Below are 18650 nucleotides of genomic sequence, written 5' to 3'. Positions count from 1 at the left end.
ATGCTTTTCTTTCAGTTCAGTTTGTGTAAAGGGTTGAAATTCATGTTAACACGAGGTATCTCTAAATCTTTCTATTTTTATTGAATAATTTAGCATAGGCCGGTAACATTTACTATATTAGCTGAACCTGTGTTTACTTTTTTCACTGAGAACAGACGGAAATGAAAAGTCAATCAAAGTTCAGGAAATGGTCTGAAGAGAAAACTTCCCCCTGCTTCATTAATATAAACCCCAACAAATCCTCCAGGTACTTTTCTCTCCATGGCCTTGGAAGGTCACAAAAACAGATATCAATTCATTGTCGTTGTGCAATGATCTCTCTTGTAGCCAAATGTTTTCTACAGAAACTCCCTTAATTTCGTTCAAAGTCATAATCACACAAAAGACACAAAAACAATGAAAACATCACGAAAACACTTTTTTTCATTCAAATTCAAAACCAGATCTTATCCACTACTCTAGTGAGGTCTCATCATGTGGACATGTATTCCACAGGTCAAGCTTGCTACTTTCTTTTAGGTTGTGTTAAACATTTTCATATAACAGTCACATGATTTTACTAAATAGTTAAAGCTTATAACCAGACGTTCTCCGCCAGTGAACCTTCAACTCTCTGCTTTCTCAGGCAAGAAATTCTTTATTAAATTTAGGAATTCGACAATCGGTCAAGCTAGTTCATGCAAGTCAGTGTGACCTAGTGTTTCCTGGATTTTGCTGTTGATCTAGCCTGTTTTTTTGCCTCATCTGTCTCTCTTTGGTTTACCCCCAATAATTACTTGCTGGAAGTAAAGTACCTGAAAGAAAAACATTCTTCCCACTATATTTCCAGATGTTAAACGGTACTTTGTGATTTAATCACTTAATAATTCCTCCACACAGGTTCTGCTCACTGTGCGCAGGATATGATTAGCATTATGTGCTCTTCAACACAAACAAAATCTTACCCAACTCAAACAATGTAATTACCACAGATATATATACATATTATTTGATAATTACAATAGGTTCAATTTAACAACGGCACAAACACCTAGCATAGTTAGAGTGTAAAATATAGTATTATATAGTAAAATGTTTTGCTTTTTTATGTTTATGTGCTGATTGAGACACGTTCTATATTTCAAATCCAAACTTAAACATAAAGATGACATAAAGAAGGTGTACATAATTTTACTTTGTAATATACTTTGGCAGAAGAGACAAGGGAGGAGTCACAGAGAAATGGACATGCGGTGAATACAGAAGGTGAGAGAGAACTAACATTAGATGGTGTCTGTAGTGTGAATTTCCTTCTACTTGAACACTTGACAATTGTCAACATTCATTTTCACATGTTTTGTGCTCATTTTAGCCTCTTCTGTATTTCCAGATTGTAGTGTAAATCATGCATTGCAACATTTTGCATTTTTGCACCGAAAACCCCCTAGCAAGCTCAGTTTTTGGACCTCAATATGTCTAAAACCCTGAGTATGGCCCTGGCTGCCATGTAAGATAAAGGAGTTAAATAACCATATGGGAATGCTAATTATTGTCTTACAAGGAAGGTCGTTGCATGTACTACTGAAACACACACTGCTCTCCTGTGGTAATATAATCAGAAACTGGTTACCAACACCTGATTAATTATAAAGGCACACACATTGCTTTTTTTTTTTTGTGAACAATTTTTTTATTTGGTTTCATATTAACTGACGGAAAAGGGAGAAAAAGAAAGGCATATACATGTACAGAAATACAATGTATGTATGTGTGTGGTTGGGTGTGCGTGTGTAGGTTGAGGTAAGTGAGTGAGAAAATGAGGGTGTGTACATTGTATTTCTGTACATGTATATGCCTTTCTTTTATATATATATATATGTTTTCTCCCTTTTCTGTCTGTTAATAAGGCACACACATTGCTTATTACTTGGAAGTAGGTACATCTGGCTGTAGATGTTCAATATCTTATAATTCTGTATTTTTTTCTTTTGTTTTCATTTTGAATTATTTGATGTTTTGTCTTAAGTCTGAAACCGCTCTTGCTATTTTTTCTGTCCTGGCCAAGACACTCTTGAAAAAAAGCTTTTTAATCTCAATGAGTCTCTTACTCATAGTTAAATAAAGGTTAAATAAAAAAATAAATAATTCTTTCATACTAAAGACCCAAGAGAAATCTTAGTGCATGAGTCTCAATGTGTAAAATACAGTATTATACATGCAGCTCTTGTGATAATGAATGGCCCATCTAGATATAAAGAAGAGAGTACTGTTACCCAGACTGCTGAATGAAAACGACAAAGAGAAAGCAAAAAAAACTTGTTTGAAATAAGGACAAAGGCCTAAACATCAGTATCCAGTACAAGTAAAAATGCATAATGAAACTGGAGTGTGTGTCACTGTATATAAATTTTTCAGGCCCTTTACCAGTGATAAGCACCTCACAACAAACGTATGCATTACCCTTCTTATTATACATAGTCACGGCATTGCAGACACTCCACATCCACTTAAAAAAAGAAAGGGGTTATTAGTCTCTCTCTTGCGGTATGTTTTCACCAAACACTTCATCACAGCTATACCTGCATATTTTCAATGCAAAAGTTCTGTATCCTGGATTTTCAAGTAGAATGCATGTGTGCATTTAAAAGCTAAGTGGGAAAGGAGACCTCTTCCTAGACAGACAGTTCTGCCAGCCATCTCATTGATACAGTGTTTGAGTTGATATGATATTACAGACTGTGTATACATTGGTCAGATTATTGAAAAGTAGATGAGGTCAATCAGAAAGATGCTCTGAGAAAGACAGATTTCCAGAGGGTTAGGGGGAGATTGTGAAAGGTCCAAACACCAAACACCAGAAATGACTGCACTTCTGTTTTTGTTTTCCTTCCTGCATTCAGTATACAGTTTAGAGCTCTACATTTCAATGTGTAATTTTATGGCAGACAAATATGGCTCTTTGTGAGTAGTTATGTATTTGAATGACAATATGTCTGACTTGTTCCCTGTTGCTGGAAACTGAGGCTGGTGAAAGGCAGAAAGAATGGTGCGGTCTTTGTGAGTGAAGTCGTGGCAGCTGTTCATTTTTCGCCTGAGTTGCTCTCAGAGAAGCCAGTTACCTTGCTGATGATAAATACCTCTGTACGCTGAGCTCTCAGAACTCCAGTAGCCTTTAAACCCTGACAGCCGGCGCAGCCTCAGCCCCACAACCTCAAGCCTCCAACCTCAGCCTGTCCTTCAGTGCAACAGATCAGTGGCAGTCTCCTCTCGCTCGGGCCAGCGGCTGCTTCAGCCACTGCTGCCTACGCAAAAAGCCCACTAAGAAATAAGGGAGGCAATGCTCATGTGCAGTGACAGGTGAGACCTCCATGACAGTGTGATGTCCCAGGGATCATCACCGAGGCAACATGTGTCGCCGGGAAGCAGGCGTTTGTGGTTGAGAGACATAGTAATGGGTTGTGATGGGGGAGGTAGTGGAGTGACTGTGATTGCTACCTGCGTGTGGACAACCAGACATCTGGACACAGTGTAATCGCTGATGGAGTAATGAGGCCGACCTTATACCTTCAGTCCAACCGGTTCCCTTTTGACCAGCTCCTGCTGTTTGCCTTAATGCCTTAAATTTCTTTTCTCTTAAGTTCCCATCCATGTCCACCTACTCTATACTTTCTCACCTTCTCCCTTCTCTGAAATCGAGTTTTTCATCTTTCTAGCCTGCTGCGTTGAACTGCCTTCCTCTTTTTCTCTGTAATTCACTTCATTCACTCCAGTCTCTCATTTCTGCTCTATCTTCTACTTCTCCTCCTCTCTATCACCCCGTCACTCCCTGTGAGTCAGGCGCTGGGGCAGGAGATTAATGATGGTTGAGAAGCTTTGGCAGTGTCTGATTTTCTATTATCAAAACTGGACTGCCTCAGCCTGGCTGTTTTGGGTGTGGGAGCAATGGCAGCTGGAATTGCTCTGTTATCATTGAATTTAATGTGTATATCATATAAATACAAAAAACACCCATAAAAAATTAGCTACAGACTGCAGTCTCCCTCTTTCAAAATTGCATATTGGAAATGCTGCTAAATATAAAAGTAGCCAGAGCGCACATGGACATTAACGTTGTCACATAAATAATGTCTTCCTCACACACACTAATATACCTAGGGCAATCATTTTTAACCACTGATTTTCATTTCGAAAAGTGTCAGTAGCTTTTTATTCCTGCTAGCTAACAGTACTGTAGGTCTGAGCCTTACAAATTTTGTCTTAACTTATACTTAGATTTTTATTTTATTTTATTTTATTTTTATTTATTAAGAAATATTGATCTACATAGGATGGCCAATGAGTATTTTATTTCTTAACATTTTTTTTTCACTTAAAGGGACAGTAGTAAGTAGCAGTGTCTTTTGTGGCTCCAGAGGAAACTTTCTGACAATTCAAAGAATAACCCAGATGATGTCATCAGGGTTAATTTTTCTTGACTTAGAGACAACATTGACCAGGCTGAGATGTTCTAGTGAAAGATGCTAATTAGATTAGTATTATGGGAAATGTAGAATCTAGTGGTTTTGGACCTTAAGCCATAATAAGGGCTAAAAGTCCCATGTCTCACTAAATAGTGAATGTAGAGTTTTGTTGTTTGTTTTTTTGCCTTAGGGTGAATAAAAAACTACTTCACCTGCCATGGCAATGCGTCATGCAATGGCTTGAAAAAGAAAAAGTGTCTAAAAGTCAGAAAGGGAAATTGTAGGTTGAAGAAAATCCTGGACCCAGCTTATTTATGACCTTGTTTGTTTGCATGTTTATCCAAGTACACAACCTTTAATAGAGTTGCACATGTCATCTATTTGAGCAGATCTATTACAGAAGACAATGATATCAAGACAATGCCATGTTAACCATTGATTGTAAAATTGCAGCTTTGTGTGTGAGCACACACATGTTAGCATTGTAGCCCTATTAGTGTTGCAACTCTAGCATCATTACAGACTTCTCTGTCCCGTAAGAGGCAACCAAGGCTTGTAAAGTTAGTGTAGGAGGCTCCTTCAACATGAGAAGTGTGCGTCACACGTCTTTCCCTCTCTGTTTTTGAAGTCCCAGATACCTTCAAGGTAAAGGAGAGTGACAAGGAAAGGATAAGAAACATGGAAAATGAGATTGAAAAGGGGAGAGGGGAATTGAGTAGGAGGCAAAATCAGGAGAAAGCAAAGCGAGCAGTGCAAGAAATAGGACACAGCGAAAATCGAAGCAAAGTGATAGAGCAAAGCAGGGGGAAAAGAGTAAGAGCCTAAGGCTGAGAGGCACCAGCCCAAGTATCATAGTCAATTACCATCCCAGCCCAGCACTAATTCTCAGTCTATTTCAGACCATTAATTATGTGCACCATCAGTTCCAGCTCACTTGGCCTGACACAAGTCTTCATCACATTGCCTTAGCCCCTACGGATCATGTTTTACCAGAGAAATAGCTGAAGTTTACACATTCATGATGAAATGGAGATGAAAATTGTATAGATAAAGACCCCTCTTTTGACTCTCAATTGAAAATAAATGTGGTGATTTTCATAGACACACATGCTTGAAACTAACCCCTATATTTTCTGATATATTTACACTTGCTAACACAGCTCTGTATACTCTCACCAATTACCATGGAGCAATAGGTGAGTTGTTCTAAAGGTGTGAATAGTTTGCTTACATCAGTGGCCCTACAGAAGTTATTACCTGGGCGGCTGTGGCTCAGGAGGTAGAGCGGGTTGGCTGTTAATCGGAAGGTCGGCGGTTCGATCCCTGGCTCCCTGGTTGCGTGTCGAAGTGTCCTTGGGAAAGATACTGAACCCCGATTTGCCCCTGGCGGCTATTCCGCCAGTGTATGAGTGAGTGTGAATGTTAGTTTCCGTTTGAGCACTTGGGCTCAGTGTATGAATGTGTGTGACTGGTGAATGCAGATGTAGATGAAAGCGCTTTGAGTGGTCAAAAAGACTAGAAAGGCGCTATACAAGTACGGAGCATTTACATTTACCTACATGTCTAGTTTACTGGGTGAAAGCTGTCAGCAGGCTCAGGGGCAAGTTAAACCAAGCCAGCTCTTTCAGCAGACAGAACTATGTTCCCTATCTCTGGACAGGTAGGACACTGCCCTACATGCAGAAATTAGGTGTGGGTGGGAAAAAAAAGAAGATCAGCAAATTACCTTTCTTCCATTTCCTGGCCCCAACTTCTGGAGAGGCCAAATCAAAAGTGCTGGGCTTTCTGTCTGACAGGTTTTAAGGTGCACTGTAGTAACACCTGACTGCCCTGTTCTAATTTCCCCACAAGCAGGAGCAGCTCCTTTATGTGCCATAACCAGCAGCTCAGAAAACAACCATCCACAGTCCAGAAAACAGGCCACCAATTGTACTAAGACTAGAAGGTATGTAGACTTTTAAATAGGGGGGAAAACCCTGATTTCAAAACTAGCAGGGTCTGTAAAATGGCCCTGGTCAGTGTTATGCTGTTTGATTATATGTTCTCGCTGAACCTATACAGTCCAGTTTGAATTTGAAAATTGGCTAGGTGACGTCATCTCATTAGAGGGTGCTAAATAATCTCAAATATAAGCGACTGCACCCAGAGGGTCACACACTTTTTCAGTTTCTTGTTAATGCAATCCAAGAGCCTGCCTTAATCAATTTCCTCTCATTAGAGCAAATGTAATTGTCTTCCTCATTGTACAACAATTAAAAATGTATCAATACCTCGTCTAGCTAACCACTCAGTCGTTACACATTGCAGAGTTACAAAGTTCAGTCCCTCTGATGATCATCAATTGGTGAATTTAAAATGGCCAACATGGGCTCTGTAAAGATGAACAAGGCAGTGGTATGAGCAGCCACATTTATAGGGCATCGAGTTAGCCACTCAGCGCCTTTGTGTTGCCACCAGTAGCTCCCGCTGTATACAGCATGAATCGATCATGGAGAGAGCTACAAGCACACAGAAACTTCACTTAAAAAAGGTGTTGATCATTTAGCTGCACGGTTCACAGCTAAACCTGTATGCACGACATGCTGTAGCATCTGAATATAGGAAGGGAAGGGAATCAGAGACAGGGCTGCATCAAAACACAATGAACAAAGATGAAAGTGCTTGCACAGCTCAACAGAGATGACAAACATCCAAATATCTGTCACTTGGTGTCTACTTGTCATCACCTTCAAGAGGGGCTGTCAGCACCACTGTTAGTGTGTCCATTGGCAGATTTTCGCCATACACCATTTATCCCTGAGCAGGTGTTCCTTATTGCACTCACAATAAATGACAAGTGAGAATAATTGGACAAAATCCTGCAATTGAGTGGGTTGGGTGAGACGATTTTTTGCCTCCTTGAATCTTTAGAAAAAATTAATATACAGTTGTGGCGTCTTGTTGTATGAATTGTTGTATAAATGACTGAGATCTATTTAAATCATTGCTGATGATTGCAATGGGAGTGTGTTCATTTGGAGAACAAGAACAAAAGAAAAGCACTGCTACTGCCATTTTATGAAAATGCATTTGGGTTCAAGACTGACTCAGTTGGCTTATAATGACGGCTCCTGGCTAGTCTTGTCACCTTGGCCCTAACAGGCATTTTCTTCAACACCAGGCTGCCATAGGACAGAGATGAATTTTAAATCGTTGCACTGTGTGCAGAGGCTGCTGGCAGGTATTGATGGCTGTTCACTCAGCTTGTGAAAGCCAACAAGAACATATTCGAGTTGAAACTTATTTTAATCCCTAGAAATATAAAAACAAACTGGATTTTAACCTGAAAATGCATTTTTTAATCTAAGTCACACATTTAATATGTTCCTCATTTACTTTTATATCTTCAGAACCTTTACAACTAATATAGCCAATTCTGTTTTTGTAGAAGATAAACATGCATTTTCAGACATCTATCCTGATCAAAATTTTAACTTTACTGTGCATGTATGTTTGCATATTTTATTAAAATTGACTGTCCAGCCTTGCAGATAAACCACCAAGAATAACAGCTTATTAAAACATATTAAAGTTAGGTCCAGTGGCTCCTGGGATTGGCCAGCTGCAGGAGGTCATTACCTAGACCAGCTTTTGTGTGCTCTAACTGAAACAAACATTTCTGTCTTTAGTGATCAACCAGCTGTGTACTCATCAGCCTCAACAGAAATCAGATGTCAGTAGAAAAAGAGGGCAAAAAAACACATCAAAAAAGACTAAGACCCAATATATTTTCTAATACTTCTGGTTCTAGTAAGGTTATTGTTGCCTAACAGTCTCCTGCAGTATATCGAAGCATTCATCAGCATCAAAATGCTGGGTCAGTTTCACTCAAAAATAGCTCCTGGATCCGGGGATAAAGACAATGATCCCATATCGCTTTAGGTTGCTCTGTGTAAGAATCAGGCTCCCTTGTGTTTTGAAAAGATATGGCTAGGAGCAGACTGGTATTTGAGGGTTGTTTACGAAAAACAAGACAAAAACAACAATTCAGTAAATATCCCATGCTGCTGCACAAATCTGACATTTTCACGGCTATCCCTCATCATAATTTGAATGTGTTTTCCTTTTGGTTTAGAGCAAATTGCAATATTATTTTTGAAGTATGACAGCGTGTGTCTGACTACTGCTGTTAAATGTTTTATATTGTGGCCAAAAAGTATACATGGGAGACAGTTGTAGTCAAACATATGGATTGGTTTGTTTTTGTTCTGCAACTTGGAATCAATATTACATTGTCCTTTTTACTTTTTTTTTCTTGCTATGACTTTTCTGTTAAAGATTCACTTTCTGCTCTCTTGCTAACATTTCATATTACATTCATTCTTGTGTGCAGCTTTGATTGATTTGGGTAAAACTAATAGATATCACCCATATGATGTAAGGGAAACAGAGAGGCTTCGCAAATACAGCAACTGTGTGCCTGAGAGCCGCTACAACGATGAGTGTGGAATTACCTTTTTAAAATATTGTGAAAGTAACCATAGTCCTTCATTATCCGAAAAATCTAGGACGAGGTTCATTCCTCTGAGGTTTAAGTAAAGCGTAGTCCTTGTTATAACTTAACACCTCTTGTTCCAGATCTTTTAATGTATGCCTCTTCTGAGATGAACTTGATTCAGTGTGGGAACAGAAATATCAGTTTGAGCTCTGTTAACTTTAAAAGACTGAGAAGTCATCGGTCATGAATAAGTGAGAGGACACTGAGAGAGTCTTTTTGTCTGCGGCACTGGAATCAAAGAGAAATGGGTGGGTGGAGAGAAAAAAATGGCACAATAATACATGGGGCTGATGCGGAATAATGTTGGAGAAGTTGAAAAAAGTCATCCATGAAATTGCTTGTTGCATCCTTTAAAATCTCTTGATTGATGGTGGCAATTTTAAAGCTTGGCAGTTTCCTCGTCCTGTGGAAGTATTAGAAACAAGCACTCAAGGTTTCTCTTGAGGAAAAATGCACCCTAAAATACTTTAACCCAGTTAAACAACAGCAATTGGCAATATGCATTTATAGGTCCATTTTAGTGTTTGGTAGTGTACTGTTCCCATTCCTGTTGATAACTGGCCGGACATTACAGTTGGCCACTACAGCTGTGGGCAACTTTACAGGATCATTTATTTTATTTTATGACTTGCTGTTATTACAGTACTTGTCCAATTTTAAGCATTTTTCAGTTTGAGACAACAGATAGTGTTAGCGCTGTTGCTCTCAATCTAAAGTCTGAGGTCAGTTTGATATTTGAAATTGCATATTGGCTCAGCAGTTGACTTCCCATTCTTCACCTTCAATGGACTTAAGTATGAACTACATGTTTCTCTTTTGACTGACTGCTTATGACAATGGCTGTTACTGCATTTCTATCTTCCCCTCATCACTATGGCAACAAGCTTAATAACCTCTGACTTCTGTATTAATCCTTTTGTCCGTCATAACTTTAGATTAAGGTTTATGTGCAATTTGCTCCGTGAAAAGCAAGGATTGGAAATTCTTACATTGGAGAAATGAAAGCTTACACAAGGTCTTCATGAGTCAAACATGGTTTCTTTTCAGTGTAAAAGTTTAAAAATATTTGTAATTTATACTGTGTGTATTATATTTCAGGAGTATTTTTCTCTCACATATGCATCAATCATTTATCACATCTCATACAAATAATACGGATTTAGTAAAAACAGTATGTTCTTATTTTTATTTATCAATATGTGATAATGTGCACCATCCTCAGTCTAAGCTGTTGTCACTTTTGCAGGCTATTTCTGACATACAGGAGGCTCTAAGATGAATTTGTGCTGTAGATGTAACAGAAGTAGCAGAAGTTTATAGCTCCTGGTGCCAAATGTAAGAAAGCATAATGTACCAGTTAATCGCGGCAACATGATCTTATTTTGAAGTGCCTATAGTGGAACATAGATCTACAGTGCGGAGGATGTGGTGTTGTTTCACAGGTCACATTCTTTTTATCACTTCATGCTATTTTTATTTTACAGTCCCTCAATTCATAAAAACTTTTGCCTCCTCTACAAAAACAGAGGCAGCTATATTAGTTGCAGAGATTGAATGTGTGACTTGGTTAAAAATGGTACTTTTGTAAGTAGAGTCAAAGTGGGGTGCAGTGTGTGAGATTCAGGTGATAATCGTTTAGAGTTGCTCTTTGTTTTAAGTCTGCTGGGAAGCTGTGATGTGATGAACCCTCCTCAAACCCTCTTCCTTTCAACTTCTAACTCCACTGTTGATTCCTGCGCTACCTCTTCACTGAACAGGACGTTTTAGAATACTTTTATTTTAGAAAAATTTTTTGTTTCGCTAAATGTGGCCTGTTTTCACATAATAACCTTAATTCAAGATGATTCATAGTCTCAAACCAGTAAACTTTACATTTCTTGATAACTGAATTAACTAATATGAAAGACATGCATGAGCATAAGAATAAGTAATTGAACATTTTAACAATTAAAATTGGAGTTGCAAAAGGCCATTATAAAAAATAACAAAATGTTGTGCCATGGAATGTTTTGAGCATCTCTTTATATGGGTGATTATGGACAAGAATGCAGAGCAGAAGATAGAGAAACATATACATTAGAAGCATTCGCTTATTACGTCTGTGCATTATATGTACAGGGTGGCCATGTAGTGTGTCTGTGTTCTACAGAGCTTCATCGCATCCTGATCACCCTGTCACTTTCACATACTTGCCTGTGGTATAAACACTGCTAGGGCTGTGTGATTTAAAAAAAAAATCTGTTTATTTATTTATTTATTTTAAATATGAAGAAACACATGGCAAAGAGCTGAAATATCCAAACAGTCACATTTCACACAGCCAATAGCTCCTGCTCACCATTTGCCATACATTGTTGAAGCTGTTAAGTCACTTCTCTCAATATTTTTTATGAATCCACCAAGAAAATGTGAACAAATACAGATTAAGACTAGCTTGTGTTGAAGTCAGCATCCCACGCAACCTGAAATACTCGTGTATATGCAGTTGGCCTGGCATGTCTTTATATTAAAAGCACTGCAGTTGCTCTAAGCCTGATGAAAGCAAGGGTGTAAACTAAGAAAGAGGGCTTGTACTGTGAAGCAGCTATAGGAGGAATATAGGAGTGTTTGAGTTAGCCCTGAGTGTTAACATGTTGATCCATAAAAATTGTATCCATTTCTATACAATGTTTTGCATTTTACTGTCATCAGGTCAGAACATTTGAGTATCCATCCGGACCTGATATTGAATATTCTCTCTATGTTGTGCAGCTCTACACACTACTATGGAGAATTAGCTCTATATAAATTGCTCTGCATGGTTCAACATTGTCAACATATTGCAAGTAGGCAAAGTTTCAAACTAGATCCACAATCTGTTGGAGACGCTGGCTTTTTCAATGCAAACCTGTATGTATTTGCTTTTTAACCCATTTATTTTACAACCATTATTTCTGTTCTATAAATTCTGTGAACTGAGATCCACTGTGTTTAAACATGTTTCACTACCAGATCTTCATATTGCACCATTAGATGAAACCACACTAATGTGGCCCTGATTGCAACCATGTAACTTCATACTGCGCATCCAGTTATTTTACTCCACCAGTATGACTGATGTGTTTTCAGGAAAGACTCGAGCCTTGCTGGTTGCATCAGTTCCAGTCGTGTTTTTCATCTCAAACTAAGACAAAAGTAGAGCTATGAGAACCGTTTTGAGAGTTTAAATGTTTTATGGCACTTTATCGTCAGAATGAATGTCAACTCTCCAAGAAAAAAGTCATCGGCTGCAGCCTGTTACACTTTATTATGCTCATATTTACAAATGTATGAGCTCAAATCCATGGATAAATCTTTTTTGCCAGTTAAGATGACACATGTCCCGTGTTATAAATTCATTGTTTTGTCAGTGAGCCAAATAATTACAGAATTATTAATTGAAAACAAAATGCCACAATTATGGAAATTTGACATAATTTTGCATTTTTTTAACTGTGTTAAAATTGCGATTATTGCATTACTGAGGTGAAATGTGTGTGACACATTTTACAAGATTAGCAAACCTGACACATAATTACAAAAAATAGCTCTTACAGTGAGAAAACATAGGGGAACAGGTCTCAGTAGAACAAGAATAAAATGCATATTTATGAGAAACAATCTCATTATTACAAGAAACATGGCTCAGTGAAAACCTTCAAAATAATAACAATACCTTTTCTAAAGTCAAATTTATACAACAAGTCACTGTGTCTGATTGAGACTGCAGGACATCTTCATGACACTGTCTATAACATTATACTGAAATCTAAGTATAAATAGATTAATTTTGACATAGAGGACTTACTCATTGTTTGTTTGTTTTTTTGTTCTCCTGAACTAGAGATAATCTGAGTAGACACATCAAAATGTTTGTCATGGTGCGTATTCTTACCATGCTGAGAGTCTGGAAGTCTCATTCTGAGGATTAAGGGTCAGTCATAGCATATGTTCCCTGCCTTCAGGCATATGTCCGTCGCTCTAGAGCCCTCCCTTCCCTTCATTTCTTGCTGAAGTGATTGCACTATCCCCATTCTCCCCAAACGCACACTTGATTATATTTGATCTTATTTAGTCAGAAAGCTAAGTTGCATGGATCGTGCAGATGAAGTGAGCTGGACTCTTGAGCACAGTGCTCAGGGCGGACGCAGGAAGTCCTGACAGAGAGGACGGGGAGGAAGGTCGACTCACGCCAACTGCGCGCCAGCTGTCACAAGTGGACAGGCAGGAGATTCACCTGAAACCTGAATTGATTTCTTTGAGTGAAAGAGAACGAAATTTCAGATATCTGTTGACCTCCCTTGATGGAATGTGTCACAGGCGGGCCAAATATGGAGCGATAGAAAGCGTATAGACAGACAGCAAATGTCATTTCAGGGAAGCCCAAGCAGCGCCTTTTGAAAAGCGCCACTGGACAGCTCCCGTTAGAAAAAACACTCCTGTCACTTCCAGCTGAGTGTAAACTTCTGAACTCCAGTACTTTTGTACTGCTAATGAGTAGAAAGCTGCATTTTTATTGCACTAATTCTCCCTGTGTAAAAACACTTAGTAGATATGTATGTTTTTCTTGCTACATCTCTCAAAGAAGGTGCTTCTGCATTATACATAAGCATAAATGAATGTCTTCATATTATACCCCTTGTAACGGTACAACAACCATATGCCTCCTGTTATTCTCTTAGCGCCCTCCTTCAAACAGCTGCTGTGGCTGACTTTATGATTTATTAACTAGAGGTATTTCATGAAGCTCTCATACAGAAAGTCACTTGATAGAGTCTCCTAGCAATGGAAACAATTTCAAGCCAACTTCACAGATAATTAGGCACTTTAGCCGGCGGACCTGATTTTGAAATAAGCTGAGCTCCCAGCAAGCACACTTATACCTCACCATGCTGGAAATGCTCCAAGGCGATGGTGAAAGGAAAGGAAGGAGAGGGATCCTTGTCGAACAACTTTGTTTTATGTTTTAGAACATATTTTGAAAGTTGACTAACGTGCAGCTCAGAATCCACGAACAACAGTTGTCTCCAAACTTATAGAACGTGAATAAAGACAGGACGTAAAGGTTGCAGTATTTTCCACCACCACCATGTTTATAGTGGGAGTACCAGCTATAAATATCAACTGTATATTGGTGTGCCTGTGAAACCATGCAGGTTAAATGGGGCTTTACTCTTTTCATTAGTTGCAATGTTAGGCAGGGTGAATTTTTTTATTTTGTTTATGTAACCAGTAACCTGTCCCGGCAGTTAAATCCTTGTAAAACAGGGTTGTGTTTTTATTAATCTCCTAATGAATAATTTTATGTACGCAGGTGGTATGCTTATATTTCTCCGCCACAACGATTGTATGTTCCCAGTATGGCTCTGACTTTGACATCAGGTTCAAACAGAGTGCAGTAATTCAATAGTGATTAGATGTTAAGAAGATAGAAAATTAATATCCTGAATTCTGCTTAAGTGGGGAAGCTCTTAAAGTAAACAGTGAATATCTTTTACAGACGATTTAATGGATGATGACCACGCACCAATCTCACATGTGCTCGACTGTTGTCAAGGTCGCTCTTTCATTTTCTATTCCAATGCATGTATATATGCGATTTGTATTTTGTGTGTTAACTGGTTTGAGCTTTTTATCTTTTACTACTATAGAAAATGTTAAATAAAACTGAATACACAGGCCCCGCTGGTAGTATACTGCAGGCTTGTGACAGTCTATAATGTCATAAAATTGTTGAGTTAATGTATCATATGGTACTTCTATGAGGCTGGAATTTCATTTTCTGCAACACCATAAGAGTGCTTATGTACTGCCTCTAGGTAAAATGTATGTCTGATTGATTGCACATGTGTTTGCATACCCAGAATTGCAGGTGTAGGGATGAACTGAAGCTTAATGTACAGTATATGGACCACATGCTGTGAGGGGGAAAAAATTATTTCACCTAATTATTCCATTACATCTGTAATTTCATTAACTAAGCTTTGCTATAAAAAAAAAGGGAGAAGCAGAAGACTGTCAGAGGTAATTAAAAGATAAGGTGAACAGCACAGCCTGCTTGCCCTAGCTACATTAAGACATTTAGCTTCTGCAGTGAGAGCATTATATCCCCTCAACACACACACAGACACACACACAAACACTGAAGGGATGACGGAGGTGCTGTCCCACCTGCCAACAGACCCCTCGCAGACATGTGCACTGGAGGGAGATGTGTTGCAGTCCCGTGGCGTCGGACTGGTGAGATATGAAATGTGACAGGTGCACAATGGTTGTCAACATGAATGACTCATAAACAAGCAGAACATTAGGACAGCCTACACCATGGTGTTCATTTTGCAGAGATTGGAGAGGACGCCCGACACCATCTCAGATACCACTTCTCACTTCCTTCCTTCTTCTTTTTTCCCCGTTGCCTTTTACGTGGGCTGGGGAAATAAGTTCGCTCCAGTAAACCATCACAAACATGCGGATCATCACGGTGTGTTTCTGTTTTGCACTTGGTTTGTTTGACCCTCAAGCAGATTATAACAACGTACCATATCCTTTTAACAAAAAACAAAAGTATGATTTATTTATTAACGGATTTATTATTTATGGAAACTCTGATATCAAGAGGATTTAGTAAGTTTTATCAAAATCTTACAACCTCAGCTGTCATTAAGGGAATTCTCTTGAATAACTTGAGGCATTTAACACATATTTGTTTAGGCATGCTTTTGTTGACATGAATGAAAGAAAGAAAAAATGCGACTCAGTGCTACTAATAATTACAGAAAAACACTTGGTCTGCAGAGGCTGTTTTGCAGCTTTATAGCAAGTAAAACAAGTATCTTGATGGTTGTATAATGAGCGCAGATGGAGGGTTTTAACGAGAAACTGACACCCTGAGTATTGCTGCAGCTACTCCACCCTCCAGCTGCATGGATGAGAAGCATAAAAAAAGAGCAGATTAGAGGAGAATGGTGGATCAACTTCATCAGTTAATTAAACTCTATTGCAGCTTGATGAGCAATTAATCAAGGCAGAGTGCGGAGTGTCAGGCAGGGCTGAGTTCTTCGGGTGCGGTATGTGTGCACTGTACAGTATGTACCCAGGGGGGGCAGGCCTCTGGGGAGCAGCACTTACCAAGTGAGCAGCCCTAAAATTGTACTGGGTGTAATGGGCTGGGTTTATGTAAGCAGCTATCAATCACTCTCTGACATAAGCCTGCACCCTATTAGAGATCCAGGATTAGTCGCCTCTCTGTGCTGAACTAACTGAGAAACTACTTGTCTAAGTAGATCGAATTTCAACAAATGCTGAAATGTATTGGGTTATTATTTTAGAAAAAAAGTCATATTGGTGTTTAAAGCCAACACCACCGCTATCTCAGAATGGCAGAAGCAATAACAGTCAAAGTTAATCACGTTAATATATGAGAGACATGGGCTCTAAGCATGTCAGAAATTTAACTTTGTATTCTCTCCGCCTGCAGATTTAGCTCTTATCTCTCATCTGCTATCTGACTCCCTGAATCTGATGGTTTGGTTTTTGTCCTTTGTTTGTTACCCCCTTTCATCTACCTCTTCATCTACTTCAAGACTATGAAGAAGGCTTTTTTTATGCTATGGAAATTCAAGCTGGCAGTTTGTGACTAAATGCAGTAAATTTATTAACGAGACCATGGGGAACATTAAAAGTCAATTGAAGGAGGCTATTAAAAGCAGGATTTTAATTGGGTTGGTCCCTCCACTAAACCTTTTTTTCCCGTCTCCTTTTTTTTCCAAGTGCAATGGTACTAAAAAGTTCTGAATAAATGTGTTGTGTGCAGTAGTCCTTGAAAGAAAGTTTTGGAAACAAAGATGCTAGTCCCAAATTATAATGTGTTTTTACTGTATATTCGAGTACTTGAAATACAGAAAATTGTGTAAAAAAATCTGCTTTGTTGTGAGGTCTGATGCTCATGGTACCTACTGTCTCCTTCTGTATTTAGTCCTGTTGAGGAGCCGCAGTCTCTGTGGCTCTTGCTGAAGGGTTTCCAGAGGGGCAAATGATCCAGATTACTAACTAACACAAGGTTTTACTACACCACCAGCGTCTACGGATCATCCTCTCGCCCATTCAGTTCTGAAAACCTGACACGAGCTGCAGTCACTGTACCATCTGCTTTTCAGTTTTTGTTGATTAGTGTTTATGCCCGCTGGGAGTCAGTAAATTGTGTAAAAACTGTAGCTTTAATGCACCAGATTATATAATCTGTTGAAATTACATTACAAAGCATACAATTGTCCTAGTTTTGGTAACGTGGTGTGACACATTACAAATGGTTTTAATTGCACTTTAGCTTCTGGCTCTTGAGACATGCTCGACTCATTCTGCACTTTAAGGGAACAAGGCTGTGTGTATGTCTGCACGTGTTTGTGTGTGTGTGTGTGTGTTGTAGGAGGATTAAAAAAAGTCAGTATGTGCATATGGGAGAGTTGAGAGTGAGAGAGAGAGAGATGTAGTGTAGTATTGGCTGTGCTGACTGGATAATGACATGCAGAGTGCTGCGCTGCTACAGTAGGTTGAGCCTCCGACCAGATGCTCCTTTCACTGCAGCTCATAAGCAGAGAGAGAGGCTGCACCAACATACGCATTCATCGTTGCTGGATTAAGCAGCGGGATTCAGGGACTTCGATCATTTACTGTAAAAGGAGCTTATTAGTGTAGATACACATCGCATGTGGATCTGATGAGACTGAGCCTTTGCTGGGTCCAAACTTCCTTTGAGACATCCCCTTTATGTTTCCAGGCTTATGTTTGTATGCTCTCGTGTAATGACAGCAGTATTCACTGCGATTTAATGATTCAGTCTCACACAAACTGCTCAGATTCAATGATATCCTCTCAGCTTTGAAGCTACTTCAGGGTATTTTATAGTAATGGCAAGGGTGTGTCTACAGTTTTTTGAATGAGAGGTAAAGGGGGATTGGGTGTGTGTGCACTTTAAAGAAACAGATGGCAGCATCATACAGAAGGCCAGAACAGGTACATAGGGCCCTTGGAGCTCGAGAAACTCTAACACATATTATTTATTCAACTGTTGTCTGAAAACAATTGAGATCAAAATGCACAGTATGCCTATTTGTGTTATGCAAGTTCTTAAAAGGAGCCCAGAACTTCCAGGAGCAATACCACGTTCAAGAACAGCAAGTTAAATCAGTCAGTCCAAGGCAATAATCCATGCAGTATTCTGCCTTACGATAAACCCAGCAGGTGTTGTATGTTAATAAATGTTCACACATTGCATGTACATGGCAAAACAAAGTTGTGATAAGAAATATTCCTCAAGGGGAGCATATATGTGTTTCTCTAGGGGGTGACAAATGTAAACTTCATAGGACCACATTTCCTCATGTATTTTCTGAAGTGTAAAAACAACACACTACAGAACAAAACAAACAAAAGTGTTTAAGTGTCTATTTAGTTTGTAAAATAGATGTTTGTTGTATTTGCATGCAGCACAGTTTACAATAATTTGTACATTTTATAAAATAAGAATTCAAGTCACTGTATTATGAATGGGTGTGGATTTATTTAGGGAGTGCACATAAATTGCTGGTATTGGGGGCTGAACTTTATGTTCCACTGTTTTTAAAACAAAGCACTCCCCGTGATTATTAATTTTTTTT

At 38.9% G+C, this 18650-nt stretch overlaps 1 protein-coding gene across 5 annotated transcripts in view; it reads left to right on the top strand.

The window, feature by feature from the left end:
* The window catches only part of LOC123983974 (neurexin-1a-like), a 286657-nt gene that overhangs the window by 221890 nt on the left and 46117 nt on the right, over positions 1–18650 (top strand). The gene's annotated exons all lie outside the window — the stretch shown is intronic.

This window comes from Micropterus dolomieu, linkage group LG15 (genome assembly GCF_021292245.1).
Source record: "Micropterus dolomieu isolate WLL.071019.BEF.003 ecotype Adirondacks linkage group LG15, ASM2129224v1, whole genome shotgun sequence".
Lineage (NCBI taxonomy): Eukaryota > Metazoa > Chordata > Actinopteri > Centrarchiformes > Centrarchidae > Micropterus > Micropterus dolomieu.
Note: the sequence above shows the minus strand (reverse complement) of the source record. Positions and strands in the feature narration are given on the sequence as shown.